The sequence below is a fragment of the Chlorocebus sabaeus genome, chromosome 12, assembly GCF_047675955.1.
Source record: "Chlorocebus sabaeus isolate Y175 chromosome 12, mChlSab1.0.hap1, whole genome shotgun sequence".
Classification (NCBI taxonomy): Eukaryota; Metazoa; Chordata; class Mammalia; order Primates; family Cercopithecidae; genus Chlorocebus; species Chlorocebus sabaeus.
The window spans coordinates 9,819,304-9,839,426 of record NC_132915.1 but is presented as its reverse complement, the minus strand read 5'-3'; the positions used below and the strand labels follow the sequence as shown (position 1 = coordinate 9,839,426).

General features: G+C 44.2%; 1 pseudogene; it reads left to right on the top strand.

Moving 5' to 3' along the window:
• The first annotated feature begins 596 nt into the window (after positions 1 to 596).
• On the top strand, positions 597 to 1,467 carry LOC103219713 (small ribosomal subunit protein uS3 pseudogene; annotated as a pseudogene).
• Positions 1,468 to 20,123: the final 18,656 nt, after the last annotated feature.

The following is a 20,123-nucleotide window of genomic DNA, read 5'->3' as shown; positions in this document are numbered from 1 at the left end:
ACTGTTCCCCACATGTGAGAAACTTCTCCCTCCCCTCTCTGATAGAAAGCTGGAGGTTTATTCTAGGGAGAGGATAAAACAAGACTTATCTGCATTGGAGGGCTCCAGCTGGTTTGAACTAGGGACACTCATCCTTGTCCAAGAAGGACCTCAAGACTTGGAAGCCAGTGTTTTATCCTTCAGGAAGTAACTGAAAGTGTATTCTTTGGTGAATTGGAAACAATCCAAGAGGACCGACCTAAATATACATTGAAAACAGGGATTCCTCCGACGAGACAACTCATTCAGCCTACTATACTGTGTGAAAGTTGCTGTGCACAAAAAACTCTTAAATATCACCAGAGAGCCAAAAATCATAGGACGTTTGGAGAAACCCACTAAGGTGATTGATGGGAAGAAGTAAACAGAAAAGGATGACTGGGAAGAAACAGAGGCTGTGTAGGAAAAAGAAAGCTTTAGAAAATCATTAATATCAGGACGGGAGCAGTGGCTCAGGCCCGTAATCTCAGCACTTTGGGAGGCCGAGGCGTACGGATCACGAGGTCAGGAGTTCGAGACCAGCCTGAGCAATATGGTGAAACCCCATCTCTACTGAAAAAAAAAAAAATAGTCCTTTCCTTTCGGCGGAGCGCGGCGGGAAGATGGCTGTGCAAATTTCCAAGAAGAGGAAGTTTGCCGCTGATGGCATCTTCAAAGCTGAACTGAATGAGTTTCTTACTCGGGAGCTGGCTGAAGATGACTACTCTGGAGTTGAGGTGCGAGTTACACCAACCAGGACAGAAATCATTATCTCAGCCACCAGAACACAGAATGTTCTTTGTGAGAAGGGTCGGTGGATTCAGGAACTGACTGCTGTAGTTTAGAAGAGGTTTGGCTTTCCAGAGGGCAGTGTAGAGCTTTATGCTGAAAAGGTGGCCACTAGAGGTCTGTGTGCCATTGCCCAGGCAGAGTCTCTGCATTACAAACTCCTAGGAGGGCTTGCTGTGCGGAGGGCCTGCTATGGTGGGCTGAGGTTCATCATGGAGAGCGGGGCCAAAGGCTGTGAGGTCGTGGTGTCTGGGAAACTCCGAGGACAGACGGCTAAATCCGTGAAGTTTGTGGATGGCCTGATGATCCACAGTGGAGACCCTGTTAACTACTATGTTGACACTGCTGTGCGCCATGTGTTGTTCAGACAGGGTGTGCTGGGCATCAAGGTGAAGATCATGCTGCCCTGGGACCCAACTGGTAAGATTGGCCCTAAGAAGCCTCTATCTGACCACATGAGCATCGTGGGACCCAAAGATGAGATACTGCTTACCACTCCCATCTCAGAACAGAAGGGTGGGAAGCCAGAGCCGCCTGCCATGCCCCAGCCAGTCCCTACAGCATAACAGGGTCTCCTTGGCAGCTGTATTCTGGAGTCTGGATGCTGCTCTGTAAAGATCTTTAATAAAATCTTGTACAAAGAAAAAAAAAATAGAAAAATTAGCTGGGTGTGGTGGTACATGCCTGTAATCCCAGCTACTCAGGAGGCTGAGGCAGGAGAATCACTTAAACCTGGGAGGCAGAGGTTCCAGTGAGCCAAGATCGCACCACTGCATGTCAGCCTGGGTGACAGAGCAAGACTCCATCTCAGGAAAAAAAAAAGAAGAAAAAACTATTAATATCCTCAGAAACAAAACAAAAAACCAAAACCTTAGAAATAAGCAATAACAAAAGAGCTGACAGAGAACCATAAATTTAAAATATATCAGAAAAGTCACACTACATTTATATATTTGACAACATTAAAACTAAGAACTTGTGTTTATCAAAACACACCATCACAGGAGTGAGAAGCAGATGACAGAGTAACAGAAAATATTTGCAATTTTATGTCCAATGAAGTACTTGTATCCAGAATATATGAAGAACTTCTACAAATAAATTTTAAAAAGATGGAAAGTCAATAAAAAATGGGGCAAAATTTGAACAGGTGCTTTACAAAGGAGAATATTCTGATGGGTATGAAAGGTACTGAGCTTTAGGAAAATGTAATTAGAACCACAGCAATACTCCATCAACCAGAACAGCTAAAGTGAAGAACAAACAAAACAATACCAAGGATTAGTGAGAATGTTAAAGCAATCTGAACTCTCATACACTACTGGAGGGAGTATAAATTGGTAAAACCCCTTTTTGGAAAATCATTTGGCAACATCTGCTAATTCTGAACATATGAGTACTCTATAACCCAATAGTTCCACTACTAGGTATATATCTAACAGAGATGCACATATATGTAAATCAAAAGACATGTGCAAGAAGGATCACAGCAGCACTATCCATAAAAATTGGATTCAATTGTCTATCAGCAGCAGAATGAACAAATGCACTGTGGTATATTCACCCAACAGAATACCATGCAGATAAGACAACAAACACAAGTATCTTAGTCTGCTTTATGCTGCTGTAACAGAATACCACAGACTGAATAATTTATAAGGAAAAGAAATATATTTGACTCACAGTTCTGGAGGCTAGGAAGTCCAAGATTGAGAGACCTCATCTGGTGAGGGCCTTCTTGCTGTGTCATAATATGGTGGAGGGTATTGTCATTCTGTTGCTGATAGACAATTGATTTACTGGCTTTCCATTTTTTATGTGTAGAAGTTCTTTATATATGCTGGATACAAGTATTTCCTTGGATATAAAATTGCAAATATTTTCTGTTACTCTGTCATCTGCCTCTCACTCCTGTGATGGTGTGTTTTGATGAACAGGAGTTCTTGATTTTAATGTCACCAAATATATGGATCTCATGTGACTTTTCTGATATCATATTTTAAATTTATGATTATCAGTCCCTTTGTTATTGCTTATTTCTGAGGTTTTTGTTTTGTTTCTGAGGATATTAATTATTTTTTAAAATTTTAAAGAATTAGTTGACCAACTTCAGAAGGGACAACTTCCAATAAAGAGAGTTTCTGAGAGTGAACTGAAAAAATGGTGGCAGGAGGAATCGAAAAATAATTCAAGAAGATATATCATAACTGAAGAATTTGACTTGCCAAATGAAAAGCATCCACCAAGTGGGGAGCTCATTAAATGAGAATTGTTCCCCATCGAACATATCATTAGTGACCTTCAGAATCCTGGGAATGGAGAGATGACTTTACAAGTTTCCTTAGAGGAAAAGCAGGTCAAATACAAAGAGTAGGAATCAGAATGGCTTTGAAATTCTCAACAGCAACAGAAGCTAAAAAATAATGGAGGAGTATCTTCAACATTCAGATTGTCTACAGATTCTTCAATACCCAGCCAAAGTATGAATTAAATGTGAAGATGGAATAGACATATTTAGACATGAAGGAGTTGCAAAATTTACTTTCCATTCCTTTGTCTCAGGAAGCTGACAGGATGTTGTTCATCAAAATGAGGAAATAAAACAACAAAGAACATGATTAGCATTCAGAAAACAGTGGGTTCCAAACAAAAGAGAGATGAAGGGAATCCTCAGGACAGGAGAGGAGGGAGAGTCCAGGATGCCAGCCATAAGCAGGCTTGGAGAACAGATAGCCCAGAACTCTAGAATATATTTTCAAGAAGACAATAATAGTGCTAATGTCTTCAAACACATTGAGAGAAGCTTTTCACAACAGAAGTAGAACTTGAAATTCATAAGTGATAAATATATAGAAAAATAAGCAACCAACAAAAGATTATTATTAACTCAAGAACAAACATAAATTTGTTAGAGACTGTAAGGTAGTGGCCACGCCCACAGAATACAGATCCAGAATGCCTGGGATTCAAATTCTGGTTTTGCCACTTAAAACCCGAATTACCTTGAGCAAATCACTTCACCTCCATGGTCCTCACATATAAAATCAGGATTATTGTAACAGTCTTGTGAGAATTTTGTGAAAATTGAAGTCCTTGGATCTTTTCTTGGCCCAGAGAAAGCCCCATGTAAATGTTAATTTATTTTTTTATTTTATTTATTTATTTTATTAATTTTTTTAGAGACAGGGTCTGGCTGTATTGCCCAGGATGGAGTGTAGTGGTGCGATCTCAGCTCACTGCAGCCCTGACCTCCGGGCTCAGGCAATCCTCCTGCTTCAGCCTCCTGAGTAGCTAGCACTATAGGTGTGCACTGCCACACTCAGCTGATTTTTTTTTTTTTTTTTTGTAGGAACAAGGTCTTGCTATGTTGCCCAGGCTGTGAGTATTAACTATTGTGGTTGTCATGACCACTACCACCATCAGCTGGAAAGGTGCAACTGTAATAGAAATGCTGACTACTAAGCATAAGAAAAAAATGTCTATTTAATTAGATTGGGAGAAAGTGAAGACAGAAATTGCTTGTCAGGTTAGGGAAGGGAAGGAGAAGAGGAGATAAATCATATTCCACATTGGGAAGTCTTAGAGAAATTTTTAAACTGCAAAATCAAAGAAGTAACAATATAGGCATTTTTGTTTAAGACATAGAGGAAGATATCAAAAGGTTAGCTAAAAAAATTTAAGAGTTGCTCTGTGGGAGAAGGAAATGGGTGAATAGACACAGGGAACTTATTCTTTGTAACAATCTTCTTCAATTAGATGCATAGATATTTTAATTCTAAAATTAAAACTAAGTTTTTCTTTGAAAAATAAATCACCATGTCAAGTTGTTTCACTGGATAATTCTACTGTTTAAGGAAGTATCAATGCTAACAATAATCAATTTTTTCCAGATAACATAAGAAAATATTTCCCTTCTCATTCTATGAGACCAGTATTACACTAATACCAAAACCAAAGAAGTACAAAAAAAGAAAACTACAGATTAATATCCTTCATGCATGCAGACATAAAAATCCTTCAACGAGTATTAACAAATAGACATCAGAGATTTTTTTCTTTTTTTTGAGACAGAGTCTCTCTCTGTTACCCAGACTGGAGTGCAGTGGCGTGATCTCGACTCACTGCAAGCTCCGCCTCCCAGGTTCACACCATTCTCCTGCCTCAGCCTCCTGAGTAGCTGGGACTACAGGCACCCGCCACCATGCCCAGCTAATTTTTTTGTATTTTTAGTAGAGACAGGGTTTCAACATGTTAGCCAGGATGGTCTTGATCTCCTGACCTCGTGATCCGCCCACCTCGGCCTCCCAAAGTCCTGGGATTACAGGCGTGAGCCACCACACCTGGCCGACTTCAGCGATTTTTAAGAGGAATTACACACCATAACCAAATGAAGTTTATCCAGAGATGCAAGGTTGGTTCAATATTTAAAAATCTGTCAATGTAGTCCACCACATTAACAGAATAAAATTCACATGATCTTATCAATTGATGCAGTAAAGCATTTGACAAATTTATTTAAATAAATTTTGTGTATAAACATGATGTTATAAGATACATATATAATAAAATGGTTACTATAGTGAAACAAATTAACATCTCCATCATCTCATTTAGTTATTCATAATTCCTCCTGTGGCAAAAACAGCTGTAATCTACCCATTTAGGAAAAATCCTGAATATGATACCCTATTATTCACTGTAGTCCTCATATTGTTCATTGGACCTTTCCATTTGTTCATTCTACATATTTATTTGTTACTTTGTGTCTTTTGACCTAAATCTCCCCATTTCCTCCTCAACTCCAACCTTGGTAGCCACTGTTTTATTCTCTGCCTCTTATATATTTGATCTCTTTTTTTCTAGAGACCCCACATAAGTGAGATCATGCAATATTTTTCTTTCTGTGTCTAGCTTATTTCACTTAGCAAAATATGTTCCAGCTCCATCTATATTGTGGCAAATGGCAGATCTTCCTTTTTATTGTTTTTTGTTTTGTTTTTAGACAGGGTTTTGTTCTATCATCCAGGCTAGAGTAGAGTGGTGTGATCTTTGCTTACTGCAGCCTCGAACTCCTGGGCTCAAGCAATCCTCCTGTCTCAGTCTCCCTAGTAGATGGGACTACAAGCATACACCACCATGCCCAGCTAATTTTTATACATTTTTTATAGATATGGGGCTCTCACTATGTTGCCCAACCTGGTCTTGAACTTCTGACTTCAGGCTATTCTCACATCTTGGCCTCTCAGACTGCTGGGATGACAGGCGTGAGCCAATGCACCCGGCCAAGATCTCCCCTTTTTTAAAGGCTTAATAATATTCCATTGTCTATTTATGCTATAGTTTATCCATTCATCCATTAATAGACACCCAGGTTGTTTCCATACCTTGGCCATTGTGAAAAGTGCTGCAACATGGGTGTGCAGTTATCCTTACCAGGTGGTGATTTCATTTCCTTTGGGTATATGCCTAGAAGAGGGATTACTAGGCTGCATTTGATGAAACTTAACATCTTTCATGATTTTTAAAAAAATTCTCAGAAAACTAGGAATAAAGGTGAACTCTCTCAACCTGACTTTAAAAAAAAAAAAAATCCTGCAAAACATAATGGTGAAAAACTGAATGCTCTCCTCATGAAATCGGGAGCACAGCAAAGGTCCCCACACTCTACTACTATTCAACTTAGTCCTGGAAGCTCTAACCCATGCAAAAAGCAACCGAAGGAAATAAAAGACACGGTTACAGCCTATTCTCATTATTTAGAGGTAGTTATATTCCACAAAGTCACCGCAAACACCAACTTAGCAAAAGCTGAACCACAGGGTTAGGTTCCTTCCGGGCTCCAGACATAACATTTTCACCAACCAAAACACCATTTACGCTATATAACTTTGTTTGCTAATGTCCTTGTAAGACAAGTAAATCTCATTATCGTTGAAAATTTGCTGTCCCAAATAACGCTTTTCCTATGTAACACTTAGAAGGTGTTTTTAAAATTCTTCACTAGCCTCCCTATCTACACAACCTAGCTTTCCTGCGAGTTTAACATTTTTCACACCACATTGCCTTTTCAAACATGCAAGCCAGGCCAGTACTAGCCAAGCAAGGTCTGGCATTTTCCTGACCCTGAGTAATGTGACTGCAAATTTCCTTGGCTTTCAGCCTCACAACTCTGTCCACTATGATTTGGGGGCTTGGGGATTTTCTTTAGTCATCAGCTAATGAATCTATAAATTTAGTTGCTTTTCTATCTTCTGTGGTTTCATCATGCTCTATAGATATTACTTTAGCATTTCTGGAGCAGCCTCAAGTGCAGATTGGTGAATTTCCTCTTCCTTTTTATGGATGAACCATATTTTTGATTCATTAACATTGAACTCACAACCAACAGCACTATATATAACTCATGCCGGAACTGAGCTTATCTAACACACGAATTATCTCCATAAGGCACACTGCAGCCTTCTCGCACTCAGGAACACTAGACATTTCAGCACTTTGCTGGGGACCATTTTAAACAGTGACATCACCAACAAAAAGCACACAAATGCAAAAACCATCCACCAATGTGTTCCCCTCAACTACAAAGATGACAGCATATCCCAGTGTGTTTAGTGAGTGCTGCAGACACTCCCGTAGCTTAAAAAGACAGTTTGTCCCTGACCCTACTGCAGTTGTTGCCTGTGCTAAAAATATACAGCAATTCAAGAGGAAACAATGTGACTTAGATTTGGTACTGTTTGTTTTTTATTTTTTAATGTTTTTAGAAATAAAGAAAAAAATGATTACACAAAGTGGCCTTTAGATGAACCATGGGTTCATGATGCATTTACCTTGAGGTGGAAGCCAAATTCATTATCAGAAAGCTGTGAGCGGGAGAAAGTATATGCTATGTGCCTATCAATGCATTTCTGAATTAGTGAGTCGGTTCAGTCAACAGGTATCTCCTGAGCCTACGCGGAGCTGCAAAGACCAGCAGCAGGCCACGCCTCCCTCCAGCCACGCCCAGTCCAGCAGCAGGGACACCCCAAAGGCAGAAACCTTCACAGGGGATAAGCTGCCAGTCTGGGAAGAGGCAGAGGATTTCTCAAAGTTAATAGAACTACTGATTATGTTGATGGAATGAGGCTGGATTCACTCGGAGATGGCGTTCAGCTGGCTTGCAGTGTACCTGGGCCTCAAGTAGGGAAGAAATGCCTGCCAAGTAGAGAAGGGAATTAACCTGCTCAAAGAATTCCAAACTAGACGCAGCGTGGTGAACATCATTGTTCACTTCCCAGTTCAAACATGTGATTGTTTCCTCCGGGATGGATAGGGAGACCTGGGGTGGCTGGGCCGGAAAGATCGCCCCCTCTCGTCCTGATGAACCCCTCACACCTCTGCTCCTCGCACCTGCCACGGAGTGACCCCCCCCCCAACCGCCACGCGAGGGCCGGCGCACTGGGCCGCATCATGTCCAGGGCTGGCAGGCTCGCTGGGTCCTTCACCATCTTCCTACAGACATGAGCACGGTTCCCTGGGCCACTAGGGTGTGGGCCCTCGCAGTTCCCTGAACTGGCACAGTGTTCATTCTCTCATGCTTTATCTGCCGCGGCACTCACAGGCCAGCCTGGATTCAGGGAACAGAGAAACAAACCCAGCTCTCCACGGGAGAAGGGTTCCGGCATCTGCAGGCACCATGAATTTGCCCTACGGAGGATTCTTTTTTTTCCTTTCTTTTTGTTTTTCTTTTTCCTTTTTTTTTTTTTTTTTTTTTTTTTTTGAGATGGAGTCTTACTCTGCTGCCCAGGCTGGAGTGCAGTGGCACCATCTCGGCTCACTGCAAGTTCGGCTTTCAGGGTTCACGCCTTTCTCCTGCCTCAGCCTCTCGAGTAGCTGGGACTACAGGCGCCCCGCCACCAGGCCCTGCTACTTTTTTTTTTTTTTTTTTTTCTTTCTATTTTTTTAGTAGAGACAGGGTTTCACCATGTTAGCCAGGATGGTCTCGATCTGCTCACCTCATGATCCACCGGCCTTGGCCTCCCAAAATGCTGGGATTAAGGCGTGAGCTACCGCGCCGGGCAGGGAGGATATTTTTAGGTAAGCAAAGTTTACTTAAAACCTTGGGCGGGCACTCAGGGAAGAAAGACCCTAAATAGCTAAGAATGTTGTATATGGTACTGTGGCTGAGCATGTTGTATAAAGCACTTCTCAAACATTTCTATCAGAATACTGCTACATATCAAGCAGAGTACATGAAAAAAACCAAAAAATGAAAAACCCAGAATCCTCCTACTGACTGCAAGCCCACTGTGGACAGAGGCTGGGAATGCAACCGGAAGCCCCAGGTGAAAAGTGCCATACAGGCTGGGCACTGCGGCTCACGCCTGTAATCCCAGCACTTCGGGAGGCCGAGGCCGGCGGATCACGAGGTCAGGAGATCGAGACCATCCTGGCTAACACGGTGAAACCCCGTCGCTATTAAAAATACAAAAAAATTAGCTGGGCGTGGTGGCAGGCGCCTGTAGTCCCAGCTGTTTGGGAGGCTGAGGCAGGAGCATTGCTTGAACCCGGAGGCAGAGGTTGTAGTGAGCTGAGATCGTGCCAATGCACTCCAGCCTGGGCAATAGAGCGAGACTCCCTCTCAAAAAAAAAAAAGGGCCATACCATTTGTTTTTGGCAACAGTATACAGTAGACGTTTCTTTTCCTAGAACAGCAGTGTTTCCACAGCCTGCTCCTGAGTGGATTCAGAGTCTCAGGGCCCACGTGCACCCAGGATGCCCTGTGGCTTCACCGCTTCTGTCTTGGGCTGGCAGTGTCCCAGTGGGGAGTACGGCAGTGGAAGCCACTTAGGGTCCTGGGAGGTGCTGGTTGTGGGCTTTTAGGAATGCTACTCAAAGGCATGCAAGGCGGACAGACAGAGCCTGGAGGTGACTCACAGACACATTTTGGGGAATTAGTAACAAATCACCTTTTTATGTTTTCTTTTAAAATATTTTTTTCTGGTCATACAACAAATATATGCTCATTAAACATTTCACACCATTTATTTATTTATTTATTTATTTATTTTTGAGGTTAAGAGTGGAAGTTTAATGGGCAAAAGAATGAGCAAAGCTCTCTCTACTGCAGAGAGAGAGGTCCCGGAGAAAATGGGTAGCCCCACAAAAAAATTTTTTTTTCTGAGACGGAGTCTCACTCTGTCACCCAGGCTGGAGTGCAGTGGTGCGATCTCGGCTCACTGCAAGCTCCGCCTCCCAGGTTCAAGCAATGCTTCTGCCTCAGCCTCCCGAGTAGCTGGGACTGCAGGCGCCCACCACCACGCCTGGCTGATTTTTTGTATTTTAAGTAGAGACAGGGTTTCACCATGTTGGCCAGGATGGTCTCGAGCTCCTGACCTTGTGATCCACCCACCTCAGACTCCCAAAGTGCTGGAATTACAGGCGTGAGCCACCGCACCCCGCCGCCCCACACAATTTTTTAAAGTGTAAGAAAAACATCTGAAATCCTGCAACTGTTAACCATGTTAACCTGTTGGTTTCCATCCCGTACCAATTTCTATGCATTTACACACACATACTTAATTTTACAAAAACGGGATCATAGCATAGTTGCCGTTTCTACTACATATATTTTCCTTTTTTGGCCACTTTTTGGGTACCTGCTTTAAACTCATTTAACCCCACTCCCCACCAAGTAAGCCCATTCTTTCTATGTGCCTATAATCATATGGTAACATATTACAACACTTTAGGTGTTTCTTTTGTCATATTTGGCCAAAAAGGATTACTATTTTACGAATTTTTCTATATCTTGCTTTTCTCATTCACAGTTTGGAAATTCCTCCACACCGTACAGTGTAGCTCTCACACATTCCTAAACGTTTACAACTAGTTCATGGAACGTACATCTCATGGTTCACAAGCCTTGACCAATGCATGGATGATCCCTTTGTTTTAGGCATTTTATCATGTGTTACTTGTAGAAGGATGCTGCAATAAATATTACTATATAAATGTATATGTTGGAGTTTCTATTTTGGTTGCCTAGATTCTCACCGTGAGCCAGCTGTATTGCAGAACGCATATTTTAATCTTAATACATATTGCCAGATTACTCTCCCAACAGAAACAGCAATTCACAGTTCCCTCAGCAATAAATGAATACCCTTTCTACACATTTTTGTCAGCAATAGAGGTTATCATTTTTTGTAATTTCTGTAAATTTGCATATCTGAATTTTAGCATATCCTTGATTATTTATTTCTATTTAATGACTATTCATATCTTTTGTCATTTTTTACTTTTTCTCTTTTTAATTATTGCAAAAGTGTTCTTTGTATATTAATGCATTAATTATTTCTCTTTCATAGGCATTGCAAATACGTTTCCAATCTAACATTAGTCTTGACTTCTTTGGTATTTTTTGTTATTTAGATGTATATATCATTTATATATGTACATGTGTGTGTATTATATATACACAAAACAGATATTACATACATATGTATATAATTTTTTATGGAATCAACTATGTCTATCCAGAGTTTCTGGTTTTTAGTTTGAATTTAAAAAGGTCTCTCTAACCCCTGGATTTACATATATTTTCTTAGATTATTTTCCTAACCATTGTCCTATATCACTGTTTACCTGCGCTTTATTCCGTCTGTAATTTTAGTAGATGATGTTAAGAATAGGATTCACTTTTAATTTTTTCCAGATGGATAGTCTGTTGTGCCAAAACCGCTTACCAAATCACCTTTTCCTCTGAGCTGACAGACACCCCCTTGGGACACACCAATTGCCAAAGAACACTAGGATTTCTTTCTGCCCCCACAATCGCTCTGTCTATCCTAGTTTTATGATCAGACTGTCCTGATTACAAACTGTGTTTGCTTTTTTTTTTTTTTTTTTTTTTTAAGACAGAGTCTTGCTCTGTGGCCAGGCTGGAGTGCAGTGGCATGATCTTGGCTTACAGCAACCTCTGCCTCCCGGAGCCTGGTAAGGGAGGAGACCACCCCTCATATTGTCTTATGCCCAATTTCTGCCTCCAAAGAAAGAAGAAGTAAAAACTAAAAGGCAGAAATGAAATCCACAGGCAGACAGCCCGGCGCCACACCCTGGGCCTGGTAGTTAAAAATCGACCCCTGACCTAATCAGTTATGTTATCTATAGATTACCGACATTGTATGGAAAAGCACTGTGAAAATCCCTGTCCTGTTCTGTTCCACTCTAATTACCAGTGCATGCAGCCCCCAGTCACATACCTGCTGCTTGCTTAATCGATCACGACCCTCTCACGCAGACCCTCTTAGAGTTGTGAGCCCCTAAGAGGGACAGGAATTGCTCACTCAGGGAGCTGGGCTGTTGGAGATGTGAGTCTTGCTGATGCTCCAGGCGGAATAAAGCCCTTCCTTCTTTAACTCGGTGTCTGAGGAGTTTTGTCTGTTACTCATCCTGCTACACAGGTTCAAGCAATTCTCCTGCCTCAGCCTCCCGAGTAGTGGGACTACAGGCATGCGCCACCAAGCCCAGCTAATTTTTGTGATTTTAGTAGAGACAGGGTTTCACCATGTTGGCCAGGATGGTCTCAATCTCTTGACCTCATGATCCACCCGCCTCCGCCTCTTAAAGTGCTGAGATTACAGGCGTGAGCCACCTTTAGGTTTAGGTTTGCCTTTTTACCTAAACTTTGCAGTGAGGCAGAACCTCCAGCGCTGGCCAGAAGTCTATTCCTGCTTCCCCTAGCACAGTGGCTGCGTCTCCACGGGCCTGGGTGCGGCCAAGGCCATGGTCCGCACTGCTGTCCTCCAGTCGTGCCCCTTCCTGCAGCTGGGGAAGGCAACTGGGCGCTTGCCGGTGACAGCCACAGCACCTGTGCCACGCCAGGCCTCCGACTGTGGCTTTAGAGCCGAAGCTTACTCATCCTGATGCCACAGCCCGACTCTGCGTGGACGGAAATGAACCTGGTTCTAAGGACCTGTTTCAGGCGCTCTGCTGCTGAAGCCCAGCTCCCGCCAACGGGAGAGGGAGAGGGGCACCTCACCTGCCGCTTGCTTTATTCTCGTATTTATTTACCTCCATATCTCCAAATAATCTGCTCATTTCACCTTTTCTTGATTTATAAAATTGAAATACTATTAGCTTCAGGCAATTAAATATTAGACTCAAATACACTAACCAGACTTTCAATTCCCAGTTTCTTTAGCAGAGGGCCCTCCTGGTTCCCCTTTCTCCCAAAGCCCCCTTCCCCCCAAAGCCCCCTTCCCCCAAAACCTCCTGGCTCCTTGGCAGGGCTGGGTGCGGGGAGCTGCGGGTGGGGTCAGAGGCAGCTGCCACAGCTCCTCCCCGGATTTCACCGCCTGGCCGCTTTCACCCCCACCCCTGCAGCCTCGGGGATCATCAGGCACACCAGGGAGCCCTCCCCTCCTCTGAGGCCCTGCACATGCACTGGGAGCTGTAGCTGTCCGCTCTTTTTCCTCCAACAATGCCTGTGATCTATTTTCCAGCTTCCAAAAATAAATTGAAATTTCCCCATCAACTGTTAACGTCCCTTCCCACTCTTTTCACTCTCAGGGATATTTTCCTACAGATTTATTTTTTCATGCATTCCCCACTGCCCTGAGTCATTTTGGTAACTGAGTCCAGGTCAGCCAAGCAGTGTTTAGGACACTGTTTCCTAAGCATTGGCTGTGGTGACCTAGTGGCACCAAGAATTCCCTCAGAAACTTAATAACGATGCAAACCCCCAAGTGTCCTCTTTAGTGGGTCTCTCATGGGCTCTGGAAATGGAGCGTTACATCTCTCCTGGGAAACTAAAGCACATCTCACCTTGAGGACCATGGTGTGCACAGTCTCTGCTAGTGGACACTTGGGGGCTGAATTTTACCACTCCCCCAAATTCCTATGTTGAAGCCCTAACAGCCACGACCTCAGAATGTGGCTGTATTCAAAGATGGGGGTCTTTAGGCCGGGCACGGTGGCTCACTCCTGTAATCCCAGCACTTTGGGAGGATGAGGTGGGCAGATCACAAGGTCAGGAGATCGAGATCATCCTGGCTAACATGGTGAAACCCTGTCTCTACTAAAAAATACAAACAATTAACCGGGCGTGGTGGCCGGTGCCTATAGTCCCAGCTACTCGGGAGACTGAGGCAGGAGAATGGTGTGAACCTGCGAGGCAGAGGTTGCAGTGAGCTGAGATCACACCACTGCACTCCAGCCCGGGAGACACTGTGAGATTCCATTTGAAAAAAAAAAAAGATGATGATGATGGGGGTCTTTAAAGATCTGATTAAATTAAAATGAGTCATGGCTCCAGGCACCTAGCTCACACCTGTAATCCTGGTACTTTGGGAAGCCGAGGTGGGTAGATCACAAAGGTCAGGAGTTCGAGACCAGCCTGGCCAACATGGCGAAACCCTGTCTCTACTAAAAATAAAAATAAAAAAAACAGCTGGGTGTTGGCCAGGTGCGGTGGCTCACGCCTGTAATCCCAGAACTTTGGGAGGCCGAAGCAGGTGGATCACAAGGCCAGTAGTTCAAGACCAGCCTTGCCAATATGGTGAAACCCCATCTCCACTACAAAAATTAGCCAGGCGTGGTAGTGGGCATCTGTAGTTCCAGCTACTTGGGAGGCTGAGGCAGGAGACTCATTTGAACTTGGGAGGCAGAGGTTGCAGTGAGCTGAGATGGTGCCACTGCACTCCAGCCTGGGTGACAGAGTGAGATGCAGTTTCAAAAAAAATTAGCTAGGTATGGTGGTGGGCACCTGTAATCCCAGCTACTTGGGAGGCTGAGGCAGGAGGATCCCTCGAACCCGGGGGACAGAGGTTGCAGTGAGCTGAGATCACACCACTTTACTCTAGCCTGGGTGACAGAGCAAGATTCTGTCTCAAAAAAAAAAAAAAAAAAAAATTAAAATGAGTCATATGGATGGGGCCTAATCTAACATGACTGGTGTCCTTATAAGAGGCAATTAGGACCCAGACACACACACAGGAAAGGCCATGTGAGGACACAAGGAGAAGAGGGCTACCTGCAAGCCAAGGAGAGAGGCCTCAGAAAAAAACAACCCTGTGCACACCTTGATCTCAGACCTCCAGCCTCCAAGACTTAAGAAGGTAAATGTCTGTTGAAGTCCCCAGGTCTGGGGTGTTTTGTTACAGCAGCTCTAACAAACTAATATGACACTCCAATCGAGTATTCTTTACAGCACGCCCAAAACTGCCGGGCTGAGGCCTTGCCCCGAGATTTTTAAGCCTCGGATGGGGAGACCAGTCTTCCAGATAAGAGTGATTTTTAAAGCTAGCAAAGCCCCAGCTATACAGTGCTTGCCTTTGCTTATATCACAGTTACAGAGTTTTTGCATCAATGACACTTGAAAGCTCCTTGAAAACATTTGTTATTCATAGGCAAAGTAGATAGTCTACAAATGAATGTGGTTAATTATTTTAATCTTAAGATAGATCATATTCTGAATTAGAAGCTTTGCTAGATTTCTACTTTGCAAGGGGATTTTGCTATGGAGTGTTTTGCAGATTCCCACTCGCCTTAGCAATTTAATTCCACAAATGGATGTCGAACTCCACCAGCTTTTTAATCACCCCACTTAGTAATGAAGTGAGTTAAATGAATTTATATCATCCCAGGTACTTGACATGCAATCATCAGACAGACCAACAGTGCCAGGGGCCTGGTGGAAGAGAATTACAGGAGCTTCAATCAGAAGAAGGCTTTGCACAAAGGCTGCACGACCAAGACAGAGACAGAGACAGGAAGAAAGGGGCAACGAGACCAGCCCCCAGCAGAGGCATCAGAGACGTGGGACTGCTGGATCACGTGTGCAAGCACGTGTCATGGATGGGACCCATGAGGCATGACTAAGGATTGCCTAGAGGCAAGTGAGCCCAAGAACAGCAAATGGTGAGGACAAGGAGCAGAGAGGAGAGGGAGGCATGGAGAGTCCTCACTCCTGCCTCTACCCTGTCTTAACTGCAGGTGTCTTGAGGGCAGAAGCACCCCCAATGCTTCCTTCACCTTCCCGCAGCAAAAGGCAGCATGGATTGAGTGCTGAGCACAATGTTGGGCTCCATACTGCTCAATAAAGACAAGTTCTTTGTCTGAACACTAGCCTGTGTGCATGATAAACACATGCTGACTTCAAGGAAGGTCAGTGGGTTGAAAAATGCGTTGATGGAATGAAGGTAAGTTCTCTCTCTAGTGGGAACAGCTTCGCCTTCACTGTGCTGATGGCACGCTTTTGGAGAAGTGCCAGTCACATGTTCTAAATCTCTGGCCAAATTGGTATTTTGGTAACCTAGGCCAAATACCCCATGGCCCTGGCCACAGTGGCTGGCCCAAGGCAGTGCAATAAGGAACTTGAGTCATCGAGACCTTACAATGTGGCACTGGAGAGAAAGGTCATGGCCCCTCCTGTCTCATTCAGAAGGAGATGATGCTAGATATGCCACAGCCACATTCCCACCACCGTCTGCAGTTAGGAAATGAAACCAAAAAGAGACCAGCGGAGAAGGGAGGGAGCATCCTGGATACCCCACGCTCCTGGGTCTATCAGCCTGAACGGCGTCTACCCCACACTTCCCAGCTTGTGTGAGCAAGTGAATTCCCTCTTAGGTTTAAGCTGATTTGAGGTTTCACTCACACAGGAGATGAGACCTTGGGTGGGCTGTGGCACAGGACAGACCTTACAATACAGAAGAGACTGGATCAAGACAGGAGAAGGCCGGGCTCTCCCTACGTTAACCGCCCTCACGGGGGAGCAAAGCTGCTGGGAAACCCTCGCCTTTCGCCACCAGGTATTGAACCACATCCCTGCTGAGCTTCATCCAGAGAGCAGTGGAAAACGCCAGAATATGAGGTGGGGCATCAGCCTTCTCCAGCCTTCAACTACGAGACAAGCCTCCCTTCCAACAGAGAGAAACAGAATGGAATTCAGTTTGTTTTTAAAAACAAAACCAAAAATAAACCAGAGAGAAGAGCTTTTCTGACTGAGACCAGAGAACCAATACAGATAGTTCAGGTAATCATGCCCTTTTTCTGATTATAAAAGGCAAATTCCCTGCCGCAACCTGGAGTCAGTGTGAGCAAATAACAAGGTACCTAGGATTGCTTAGGGGCTGCAGAGAACCTATAGGTCAGAGTGACTCAACATTGAAAAGAGTTAGGCCAACAGAGGAGCTTGTGGGAGCTCAGCAGGTGGGAGGAGAGTGACATCACGGTTTCATGTCCTGGGCCATTCTTCTGCCAAAGTCGTACTCAGCTCCCATTGGGTGGCTACCACCCACGACTATAGCTTTCTCCCAGGGTCCCACCAGGTCCCAGGGAGGGACCAGCTGTCCTCACTCTCCGCTCTTAACGCAAGGGCTGCACCACCCCTCGATGGCTCCCCAGCCTCCGTGTTCACCTCTGTGAATCATCCCTGTACAGTTTCTGGGCTGCGGTGCCCCCACTGAGCTCCTCACTGGCACAGGGGCATGTTGGGGAACTTGCGGTCATTTTTGCCATTTAGTGCAGTTGTGACCTGGCACTTACATAGTGAAATACAAATCATTGTATTACAAGTTGTTTTTTCTTCCATATTTTCTTTTGTTTGTTTGTTTGACTTTGTTTTTGTTTTTGTTTTGAGACAGAGTCTCGCCTTATTGCCCAGGCTGGAGTGAAGTGGCATGATCTCGGCTCAGTACAACCTCCACCTCCCAAGTTCAAGCAATTCTCCTGCCTCAGCCTCCTGAGTAGCTGGGATTACAGGTGCGCGCCACCACACTATGCTAATTTTTGTGTTTTTAGTAGAGATGGGGTTTCACCATGTTGGCCAGGCTGGTGTCGAACTCCTGACTTCAAGTGATCCACCCACCTTAGCGTCCCAAAGTGCTAGGATTATAGGTGTAAGCCACAGTGTCCAGCCTCCATATTTTCAAACAGAGAATTATATTGATTATTTTGGACCATGTGTATACACTGGTTATAAAATCAATGAATTTCATTTTAAGACAGTGAATAGAGTGTTTCTAAATATGTTTTAAGGGTGGGCTAGGAGAAGGGCTGGGTCTCATAGAGTTGGAAACCACTGGTTAGGGATTTGGCCCCTTCCCTTCCCAAAGACTGCTAGACTCCATACACAATTATTCAACCCTTCCCAAATTCCAGCTTTCCATACCCATAAATAAACAGCTTTGCCAGGCACCTAAGACAGCCAAAGTTCTTCTTTCACCTTTTTCCTGGTTTCCCACATGCATAACCAAGATTTGCTCAAAGACGGCCTATACCGACAAGGGGGGAAACATAATTTCTGGTAGGGCAAAGAAAGTCATGTATTGGCTGGGCTCAGTGGCTCATGCCTGTAATCCCAGCACTTTGGGAGGCCAAGGCGGGTGGATCATCTGAGGTCAGGAGTTCAAGACCAGCCTGACCAACATGGTGAAATCCCGTCTCTAATAAAAATACAAAAATTAGCCAGGTGTGGTGGCACGCAGCTGTAGTCCCAGCTACTCGGGAGGCTGAGGCAGGAGAATCACTTGAACTCAGGAGACAGAGGTTGCAGTGAGCTGAGATCGCGCCACTGCACTCCAGCCTGGGTGACAAAGTGAGACTCCATCTAAAAAAATGAAAAGAAAACCAGAAAAAATCATGTATTCTATTTAATGATGGTTCTTCTAGGGGGAAAGCAAGGAAGGTAACCTGGCTGTACACCCGAGCATGCTCAGGCCTGTACTGTACCCTGACGTGCACCATCTCCTCTACTCCTTACAGCAGCGGGCTCTGCTTTTCCCTTCCTAGCACTCATCAATATCTGGCGGTTAATATAGTAATTAAACTTCCTTCCTCACCGCCTCCCAATGTGAGCTCCATGTAGGGAACTGTTTTGCTCACTGCTGTATCCCAAGCACCAACAGCTTCCTGGATCAGAGAGGATTTTGAAGAAATGTGTGTGAAAATAACCATGTTATGTCAGGTGCAGTGACTCATGCCTGCAATCCCAGCACTTTGGGAGGCTGAGGCGGGTGGATCACTTGAGGTCAGGAGTTTGAGACCAGGCTGGCCACCATTGCACTGAAAATACAAAAGTTAGTCTGGTGTGGTGGAACACGTCTGTAATCCCAGCACTTAGGGAGGCCGAGGTGCGTGGATCACCTGAGCTCCGGAGTTCGAGACCAACCTGGCCAACATGATGAAACCCTGTCTCTAGAAAAATACAAAAAAAAATTAGCCAGACATGGTGGCAGGCGCCTGTAAACCCAGCTACGCAGGAGGCTGAGGCAGTAGAATCGCTTGAGCCTGGGAGGCGGAGGTGGCTGTGAGCAGAGATCGCATCATTGCACTCCATCCAGCCTGGGCAGCAGAGCGAGACCCTGACCCCACCCCCAACCCCTGCCAAAAAATTGTGTTATGACTTAGGTATTATCCATGCCATTCCATGCTGAGGAACCTGAGGCTTAGAGAAACTACAAGACGGTCTGTGATGGTGAATTTTGTGTGTCAACCTGGCTAGGCCATGGTGCTCAGCTGTATAGTCAAATGCAGTTCAGATGTTGCTGTGACAGTATTTTAAAGATGTGACTAACCTTTATAATTGGTACTTTGAGTAAAGCAGACACCTTTCGTAATGTGATTGGGCCTCAAACAATCTGTTGAAAGCCTTAAAAGCAAAACCTAAGATTTCCTAAAAAAGAAGGAATCCTGTCTGAAGACTGCAACATAGAAACCTCACCTGAGTTTCCAGCCTGCTGGCCTATGGAATTCTGACTCAAGACTGAAACACCAACTCCGACCTGAATCTTCAGCCTGCCAGCCTGCCCTATGGATTTTGGGTTTGCCAGCCGCCCCAGTCATGTGAGCCAATTCCTTAAAATAAACCCAGATAGATAAGTGATAGTCAGATAGATAGATAGACAGATAGGCAGATAGTATACCTTATACATATAGACAGAGAACGAGGTTTGTATGTTGCAGTCTTGAGACAGAATTTCTTCTTTTTTGGGAAATCATATATATATATATTCTCTTATGTATCTGTCTATCTAGATATGTATGTATATATACGTAGACATATCTAGATAGACAGAAGATAGATACACATAGAAGATATCTATATCTATCTAAAATCTCCTTTCAATATATCCTACCACTCTGTGTCTCTGGAGAACCATGACCAACACAGCATCCAAGCTCATATCTGCTCAGTGTCAAGGATGGCTAATGACTGATATTTATTATGGGATTCAATCCTTACGACGAGCATGCATGATATTTCACAGGTGAGGAAACTAAGGCTCAAGCGTTAAGAAACTGGCCCACGTTGCACAGCTGGAAAGAGTCAG